The 10,338-nt window shown below is 35.0% G+C and overlaps 1 pseudogene; it reads right to left on the bottom strand.

The window, feature by feature from the left end:
• Positions 1–8,697: 8,697 nt before the first annotated feature.
• Positions 8,698–10,074, bottom strand: LOC106983667 (ethanolamine kinase 1-like; annotated as a pseudogene).
• Between the last annotated feature and the right edge of the window lie 264 nt (positions 10,075–10,338).

The raw sequence follows: 10,338 nt of genomic DNA, 5'->3' as shown, positions 1-10,338 counted from the left end.
AAAACTCTAAAGAAAAAAATATTTATTGTATATATTTCTGAGAGGTGACATCTAATTATGTCTCTAAGCAATTGCAGTCTGAACCACCTACCTTATCTCACCTCATCTCTGTCAATTTTCCTTAACTGTTCATTGTATCTCAAAACTCAAGCTGAGATAATAATGTGTAATTATTCATATGTGAATATGATGTGAATTTTTATATAATAATAACAATAGTAAAGGTTGTTATAATATACCAGAGAGAAATTACCAGCTCATACGGTGGTTTTTGGCCATTTCAGTGGTGTAAGAATAATAACAATTTCTATTTATTCACCTTTAGACTTTTGAAAGTCCAATTACATTTTTTATAGAATAATGGAGGTAAGTGGAGTTAAATGCTCTTTACTGCTCAGATTATATGCAACTGACATGGATAAATTTAATATAAGACCAAACTAGTAAGAAGAGAGAATGCAAGTTGGTAGGAAAAAAAAGAAAAACTCAAATAATACTTAAAAGTAATAGTTGGAGGAACGGGATTTGGGAAAAGTCCGAATGTTAGCAGTAGCAGGACTTTTATTTATAACTAGTACTGATCTGTTAACTCTGGGTTTACCAGGGAGCAATGAGTTAAGTACAGAAATTAGATTATGCATTTAGAAACTTCTGCAGCAATTTAACATTGCCATGATACTTTTATTCTATTTTTATGCATAGATAAATAGGTACAGCATAGGAAGTACAGTCAATGATATTGTAATAGTGTTGTATGGTGACATCTATAACCACATTTGTGGTGAACATAGCATAACAGAAAGACCTGTCTAAAGCACTATGTTGTACACCTGAAACTAATGTAACGTTGTGTCAACTATACTTTAGTAAAAAATTTAAGCGTATCTCTGTATGTGTGTATTCTGATAGTTCTGTATTGCTATTCAGATATAAGCTCTTCAACCTAAAAGTTTTGCTGACTTTTGTAAATTATCTTTGTATCTTGTGCTGTGCTAAATTCTCTTATTAATTTTAGTTATTTCTTATATTCCCTATAATTTTTTATGTAAGCAATTAAGTAACCTGAAAATAGACGGGTTTACACCTTCCTCCCTTCCTCCCTCCCTGCCTCCCTCTCTCCTTTCCTCCTTCCTTCCTTCTTTCCTACCTTCCTTCCTTTCTTCTTCCTTCTTCTGTGCTTCCTCCCTCCCTCCCCCTCCCTCTCTCTCTCCTTCTCTTCCCCCACTCTTTCTTTCTTTCTTTCTTTCTTTCTTTCTTTCTTTCTTTCTTTCTTTCTTTCTTATTTTCATGAATTTTTGTCTTTTTCTTGCCTTGTTGGAAGAATTAGGACAATGTTAAGTGGAGGTAGAAGAAAATGGGCATTCTTGCCCTGTTTCTATCTCAGGAAGAAATGATTCAATATCTCACTATTAAGTATGATGTTAGCTATTGGTTTTCTATAGATAATCTTTTCCAAACTAAGGAAAATGTTTTATTCTAAGTTTGCTGAAAGGTTTCTTTTTTTAAAAAATACTTTTTAAAAGATGTTTATTTATTTTTGAGAGAGACAGAGACAGAGCATAAGTGAGGAAGGGGTAGAAAGACAGGGAGACACAGTATCTGAAACAGGCTCCAGGTTCCAAGCTGTCAGCAAGAGCTTGATGTGGCTCTAGAGCTCACAGACCATAAGATCATGACCTGAGCCGAAGTCAGATGCTTAACCAACTGAGCCACCCAGGCTCCCGTTTCTTGAACCGAAAAGTTTCTTTTCTTTTCTTTCTTTCTTTCTTTTTTTTTTTTTTTTTGGTCATAAATTTGTCAAGTGCATTTTTTTAACCTATTGACATGTTCATGTGTTTTTTTCTTTTTAAAATTTGTTAATATGTTAATTTTTTTAATGTTTATTTTTGAGAGAGAGAGTCAGAGTGTGAGCGGCAGAGGGGCAGAGAGAGAGGGGGACATAGAATCTGAAGCAGGCTCCAGGCTCCAAGCCATCAGCACAGAGCCCGCGGGGCTCAAACTCACGAACTGTGAGATCATGACCTGAGCCAAAGTTGGATGCTCAACCGACTGAGCCACCCAGGCGCTCCCAAAAATTTGTTAATCTGTTAAATTATCTTGTTTTTCTTTTACAGTTAGAATCCACCTTGACTGTTACAACCAATTTTTATTTCCAGGATAGAATCTTTTTTTTTTTTTAATGTTTTATTTAAGACAGAGAGAGACAGAGCATGAGTGAGAATGGGGCAGAGAGAGAGAGAGACACAGAATCTGAAGCAGGCTCCAGGATCTGAGCCGTCAGCAGAGAGCCCAACGCGAGGCTCAAACTCACGAACTGTGAGATCATGACCTGAGCTGAAATCGGACGCTCAACCAACTGAGCCACCCAGGCGCCCAGGGAATAGAATCTTTTAAAGAAGATGTATACCTTCCTTAAATCATTGGTGAAAGGCCTTATTAAACAGAAGTAAAGCAAAACATCACAGGACAAATTTTACTTAAGTTAATAGCAGTACATAGAATAGAAATTAAATTTTGAACGCATAAATATACAACAAAAATAGGAAGTATATTGTCAAACAGAGTAACAAATTCTTAGACTTTCTGAGGCATATCAAAATGCCTCCATCAAAAGTTGCATTCACTTGAGAGGCATTACTGTATTTTCAGTGCTGAGACTATTCATAGCACCTATGGTGTACACAATGCAGCATTATACTACCATAGTTCACATTTGATACACACGGTTTAAGCTTTATGCCACAATTTCCCAATCCAAGATATAGTTAATACAATGACAATTATTTAGTTTATATTTTTCTCTTAAACCTACATAAAGAAATTATCATTTAGGCACATGGTATAATGTTATGTCTTCTTCCTTATACTAATGATATATTTTAAATTAAAAAATATTTTTTAAATGTTTATTTATTTAGTTTCCAGAGAGAGAGCACAAGAAGGAGAGGGACAGAGGGGGAGAGAGAGAGAGGGGAAGACACAAATCTGAAGCAGGCTCCAGGCTCTGAGCTCTCAGCACAGATCCCAATGCGGGGCTTGGACTCATGAACTGTGAGTTCATGACCTAAGCCAAAGTCAGAAGCTTAACTGACTGAGCCACCCAGGGCCCCCAAACTTCAAATACTTCATTTCATGGAAACTGACCTAGATGTATAAAGGCTCCTAAATCCAGCAGAGTAAAAAACATTTCCCCCTTTGCAGATTCCAACCATTTATGGTTATTTCAGTCCAGATGAGTGCAGGGAATGATTTCAGATTATTGAACAACAACAAAAAATTCACTGTGTCACTATCTACATGTAAATAACAGCACACTACAAGCACAACAATGGCAGTAAGCACGGTTGTCTCTTCACCCTTTTATGGGATCTTTTCCAGGTCGCAGAAGGTCGCAGAACGTAGCTTATTTAGATACAATAGGTTTCAACTTGTCTTTGAAAGTTCCTTTTGAAATGTAACTAACAGGACCACCCACAACTCTAATCAGTCACCTTTTTCTTACTCCTCACTAATCAGTTCCTATATAAGATGTCATATTTTTTATTTTAAAAAAGACTTTATTTTTTAGATTAGTTTTAAGTTCATAGCAAAATTGAGAGGAAAAGACAGGGATTTCTCTGTATCCCCTGCTCTCCCACCCACATAGCCCCTTCATGATCAACATTCTCTACCAGAGTGGCATATTTATTACAATTGATGAGCCTACACTGACACACCACTACCACCCAAAACCCATAGTTTAGTGGGAGAGAGCCAAAGCAAAAGAGACTCTTAAAAACTGAGAATAAACTGAGGGCTGATGGGGGGTGGGAGGGAGGGGAAGGTGGGTGATGGGTATTGAAGAGGGCATCTTTTGGGATGAGCACTGGGTGTTGTATGGAAACCAATTTGACAATAAATTTCATATATTTAAAAAAACAAACAAACAAAAAACCCATAGTTTATATTAGTTATTAACTTAAAACATCTTATCAGTGTTTTATTAAAGTGATTGATGATATTCATCACACCAGTAATAGGTAAGATGTAAACAAAACATGCCTACATTTAGGAACTACTATTTTAGATAAATATTTTAGAGAGCAAGTTTTTCATAACTAGAAAACCATAGGATTTATACTGAACACAGACATGAATGTCCCTAACACAAAAGAATATTTTCCATGTCCATTATCTCCTTTTTCTATCCACATGGTACACATCTTTTATCCCTTTCATATTATGACCCAGAAAAGAATTTTTTTAGTGTAAAAATATCTGTTCAGAAAAATCTAATTTATTTTATAATATATGCCATCATTTTCAGTTTTCAAGTATTTAAGTAATGCTAATCGAAGTAATTATTTTTTTAGTAACACATTTATAGACTGAGCTTCAAAGAAAGGGAAAAAATAATTTAAAATAATGGATATACTTTTCTGTCCAAAGGTTTAAAACCCAAGGCATAACACTGTAATGATAGAGGTGGAATGCAATCGGAAATAAAAAGAGAAAAAAAATGGTTCAATATAACTAATGTCTTCTTTAAAAAAAAACAAACTTACAAAACAGACAAAACATATTGACTTAATGTGTCCCCAAAGGACATCCTAAAGTCTAATGGGTTAAAGAAGAAAAAGCAGAGCAAATCCATTGTGAAATAAAGATAAAGCTGCTTTACTACATACTTGTAAATCTTTTTTGCTCTGTGCATAATAATTACCAGCACTTGCCTTCTTTTCTCTAAAGTAACACAAATTGCTGCCAATAACAAAACTCTCCTCCTAGTGTAAAAACATTGTTAACTTTCTCTGTCAACTGAATGACTGATTAATATTAAAAACTTAAGCCTATATCACTTTGGACTGCAGTAAAAATGCTCATTAAAAGAAATTTAAGGCAGGAAATCAAACTATTAGATAATATTTTTATTTGTATTACCAAGTAAGGAATTCTCAAAATCATGCTGAAGTCTGTGGCTAGTCTAAAATAAATATCTGTATAATTTTAAAAGTTGAGGTTTCTAACCTTTCAGACAATGTTCTTTTCTTTAAATCTGGAAGGTTTATTAACATATATTTACGAAGTTAAAATGAAGTTAAGATAAATATCCCTCTGAGTAACTAAGAGATCACTCACGTCTTTTCTATCTTTTACAATTCCCTGATGAACAATTTTATTTAGAGAAGCCAATGAGATATGCTTAAGTTGAGCTGAGAGTTATTATTATCATATCTTTTATGTACGTGGGGTTTAGATTCACACTGAGATATGTGCAATTCAAGACTTTTCCTTTTTTTTTTCTTTTGGTAGAAAAAGGAAATAAGAAAGAGTAATACTTCAGTTTGCAGTCATTAGATTATATTTTAAATTTATTTTAGCTTAGACTCAATGAATGGAGCTCTATTAATATAACAGTGTGTTAATTGATTGCTTCTAGAATCTAACCTCACAAAAATGAATGGCCAACTCAAGAAGAAATATCATATTGGGCACCGAAAGACTATATAAATAAGTACTGACATTAATATAAAAACTGATAAACCTTATTTCCACTTCCTCTGTTATCCCACTATGTAGCCAGAACTGTTGGCTGTTTCTAGTTCACAACCAAAGAGCTGGATCATTTTCTGACAGATAGATTTCTAATAGGAAAGAGAATGCAAAGCAATACACACACACACATATATATATGAGATAAATTTTACAGTAATTTGTGAATTTTTATTTATACTCCTTTATATACATCCGAGGAAGATCTGGTTGATGAGTTTTGTGTTCATATTTCAGATGATCATTTACAACCATATCTCTTTGATTTCCAGAAAAGTATGGGATTGTAAAGGGAAAAAAATCAAATAGCACCATCAGATAAAATTGTATAAGGATATAAGGAAAAAAGGGAACAAGATTGAATTTGGCTTGCTAAATATGTATTCGTGTACCACTTCTAACACGCTTTTCATATTACAAATTGGGCCTACCACCAGTTACTAGGTAAAGCATTCAAGCTCTCTAGCTTAACATAAAAAGACAAGAGACATCTCAGGAAGCCACGGTACAAATTAGAGGAATATTTTAACAACACCGTTGAGATTTAGGTTTTTAAAGAAATGCTAAAATGATCAATATAAAGAGAAACAATATGAACATACTGCTGACCTGTACAGAAATTATGAGCATCTTAGCACTAAAAAGACACAAAATCTCACCAAAGAGTGGGGACAATATCTTAAACATCTCACTTTGTTCTTAACATCCATGCATATTCCCTGGGCTAACATGAGAGCTATTATTCCCTGTTAGATTCACCTTTACATAAATCCCTCTGAAAAAGCCTACAACAGCACCACAGCTGGCAATTGTGCCCAGGCTACCAGAAATGGCTCAGTGAATCTCTACTCAAAATGATTTGAAATAACATTATGGAGTAAGGTAGAAAAATGATCACCCCCTCCCCCAGTTCTCCAAGGTATACACTGTCGTACTTTAAGAGATTGGTAAGCAAAAAATCAAGAGTGTTACAAATTCTTTATGGCTCTATAAAAATGTTCTACCAATAGATGAAGATTCCACCAAAAACACATTTTCAGGTTCATTCTACCACTATAAAAATTGTTTAATTGTTTATACTCATTTAATTAACTAGATAAATTTCTATTGACTCTGTAGTAATATGGTTTATAAAAATAAAAGGGAATGTTTATAACATTGGGGAGGTGGAAAAAAATCTTGTTCTAATACAGTTATAGATACAGATTTTAAGATTCTATTTACATAATTAGAATTTGCCATTTAAAATGGCACTTAGCTGTTTCTACTTACATTATTAGCTTTAAATGCCTTGAAATAATCCAAGTATTTTGAAACACTTGTCTGAGAATGTATATCATCTGGAATCACATACCAAAGTCCTATATAATTTCTCAGAGAATTTGTAGCTGCATATTTTGAATATCCGGATCCATTAAGCCAACTTTGCATAGAGGCACTCATATGACTAAAACACAAAGCGTGTCAGACTCATTTTCAAAGTAAAGTAGGACTATGAAATTCTACACAGCAATTTCTGAAACTTGATGTCTACTTATCTATCCTAGAGATTTAATTCCTTCCATATACTAATGGCCTTCCCCTCATCCCCAAACAAAATAAAAAATACAAGACCAAAGAAACAAAACAGAAGCCTTGTACCATAAGTATTTATTTCACACTTTGTTAGATCATATTTACGTGTACAACATCAGTGTCCTAATTGTTCCTTATTAAATTTTTTTAGACACTTCAACATATTTCTCTTAACTTAATGTAGCAAGTAGTCATTGAATATGGAACCAAAATAAAACATGAGACCAAAATGTAAGGAATGAAGTGAGGGAGGTAAAAATGAATCATCTAAATGATATCGATTTGTCCCCAAGTATGGTAAACTTGCTACATTTGTTTAGAAAATTAGCAACAAGTATTACTACTTAATAACAAACAAAACCTAGAATATCTTGGTTATAAAACATTTTTTATTAGAAACAATTTGACAATAAAATTTCAAAAACTGAAACTGACAGGGGCATCTGGGTAGCTCAGTCTGTTTTTGACTCTGGATGTGTATGACTCTGGATTTCAGCTCAGGTTGTGAGCCAGAGCCCCAAGTCGGGCTCTGTGGTGGGTGTGGAGCCTGCTTAAGGTTCTCTCTCCCTCCCTCTCTCTCTCTCTCTCTCTCTCTCTCTCTCTCCCACTCTCCCTCTCCCTCTCCTTCTCTCTCTCTCTTTTCCTCTGCCCCTTGTGTGCTCTCTCTCTCTCAAGTAAATAAATTAATTAATTTAAAAAATAAAAAAAAAAAACCTGAAACTGACCATATATAGCCTATGGAAACATCAATGTAATTTTGATAACATTAAATAATCATTTCTATTCCAGAATCATATGGCAAATATTAATATTTCTACTGCCAGACTCTGCAGGGAAAGGGAAACTTAATTCTAAAATAGATTTCCCCAAAAGAATTGCTTTTCAATATTCAATTCAAAAAGATGTACCACCAACATAGAAGGTAAATGTATTTCAGCCTTCTAAACATACATTTTTAATGTCAGCATTCCAAATTATCTATGCAAGAGACTGACATTTAAAGACTAAATGATTCATGGTGTGCCTGGGTGGTTCAGTAGGTAGAACATGTGACTCTTGATCTCAGGGTCATGATTTCAAGCCCCATGTTGGGTGTAGAGCTTACTTTAAAAAAAAAAAAAAAGAATAAATAATCCATTTTACTTACAGTGCATTAAGATTACAATGTTTACACTGAATACCTAGAATGTTTACTAAAATTAATCTAATTAAAGTAAAACTTAACTTTATTCTAGAACATTCTCATTACTTACATTCAACAAACAGATAAAACAGATGAAAGTCACAGAATCCTGTTAAATTTATAACCATCCACATATAACATAGATTACATTATCAAAGAAAGGATTAAACGGACATCTTCATAGCTTTTTGCAAATTCAACATATTTCTAGGCCTCCACATAGTGAAAGCAACAGGCAGATTTCTTGACATCATTCAATCTATTTAAACAATAAAAAGATTGATTGTATAGGGGCACAATTTGTCAAGCAAGATTAAATAACAGAATTCTAATTAATATTGGCTTTTCAGAATTTCTTAAGAAGAGACATACAAGGATTGCTCAGTGCCTACAAATAATTAAATCTCTTAAGCACTTAATACAGTAACTGCAGGCTTCATTTTGAAGTCTTTGTTAAAACGAACAATTGCATACTCAGGGAAGTCAAACTCAACAGTGGAGTATTTGGCTTTAATCAGAACCCACAATCCCCAAAGGTAAGAGAAGCCAGTGCAAACTGACTTGACTATTTTTACCTCCTTTTCCGTAACTTCTGTCTCTAAAGTCCTTATATTCTTTGTAGGCTTCAAGGTAAGAATGTAGTCACTGGCCCTGGAGTTTCCCATCTGGATAGAGAATATAGTCTACACCACTCGGACATACACATTCACTGAAATGATTTCTAATATCATGTAGCAGGTAGTTATGCCAAGAATTTTAGAATCAATGAACTGTATGACAGCTTGTTTCTCACCATAATTTCTATTCTTCCACAAGAGGACATTACGGCAAAGCACAACTAACTGGTAATCCCAGGTTGGAAAGAATCTTCTTGAATGTCATCGCCTCCTGAAGAACCTGAGGGTTTCGTATATTACTTCGGAACATTTTCTTAATGTCTTTATCTGCAAATGCTGTGGGAATGGGAGAGAAATATCTTCCCATCTGTAGCCACTGATTACATTTGGGAATTCAACCATTGTGTGCATGAATAGTATAGATTTTAGCAAGCTGATGAGCTATTAGCCTGAAAAAAAGCTGAGTTGCAGACACCACAGTGTTTTTCTCGGTATAAACTAATAGCATGGCTCATTACTGAAGGTCCAACTGAGCTGTGGTGTGCAACTATGAGCTTACAATACTCAAAAACTCTTTATTTCCATATCTCACCAACTAACCTCTCAGTCTTATTGTCGTAGCTTGTCACTAGGATTGTATCTTCCATTATATTATTCACATAGCAGCCAGTAAGTTTGTGATTTCATCTATAATGATCTGCAGGTCTCCTCCTGGTTGGGGGAGGTTGTGGGGGGGCTCCCATCATGGCCACAGGTGTTGAAGGTGGTTCAGAGACCTTCCTGACAGCTCTGCTCCTCCTGACCCTGAATCATGACGTTCAACTTAAGCACCTCCAGGGAGCCCACTGATATAATTAGCCATGGTCCAGGCCACAGTAGAGACCACTGTAAAGAAAGTGCCAAAGCCACAAACCATGGTGGGTGCTGACTAGCTGGCCTGTGACTTCCTGAGAGACTCCATGCATCTGATGCCTTCTGTTTAGTTGTTTAGTTTATTACTTTTGACTCCAAACCACTGCTTCAAAGCCGATTCATGTTCACCTTCTTCCCTCTCTATAGGATGAGTAAGGATTTTGTCCTCAAATTTTAGGCTTCGAGGTTATGGCCTTTCCCTGGTTTTACTGATGATACTGAGGATATTTTTTTATTTTCCACTGCTCAGTTTGTTCCTTATTGGTTCTATGAGTAAGAGAGAATTTTAAAAATCTTTACTACTCCCTCACCCAGATTAAAACTCAGGTAGTGTTTTCTTACTACAAAGCGGTGGTTCTCAATTCTGGCTGCACATTAGAATTACTTGGAGGAGCTTTTACAATTCCAGTGACTTGACTATATGCCAGGCCTTTAAACCAGAACTTCCAGAGCTACATCCAGGCATCCCCATTTGAAAAACTCTCCCAAGTGATTCTGAAGCTCAACCACCAATGTAGG

This window comes from Acinonyx jubatus, chromosome B1, assembly GCF_027475565.1.
Source record: "Acinonyx jubatus isolate Ajub_Pintada_27869175 chromosome B1, VMU_Ajub_asm_v1.0, whole genome shotgun sequence".
In the NCBI taxonomy this organism is placed as follows: Eukaryota; Metazoa; Chordata; class Mammalia; order Carnivora; family Felidae; genus Acinonyx; species Acinonyx jubatus.
The sequence above is the reverse complement of the archived record's forward strand: the minus strand, read 5'-3'. Positions and strand labels throughout refer to the sequence as shown.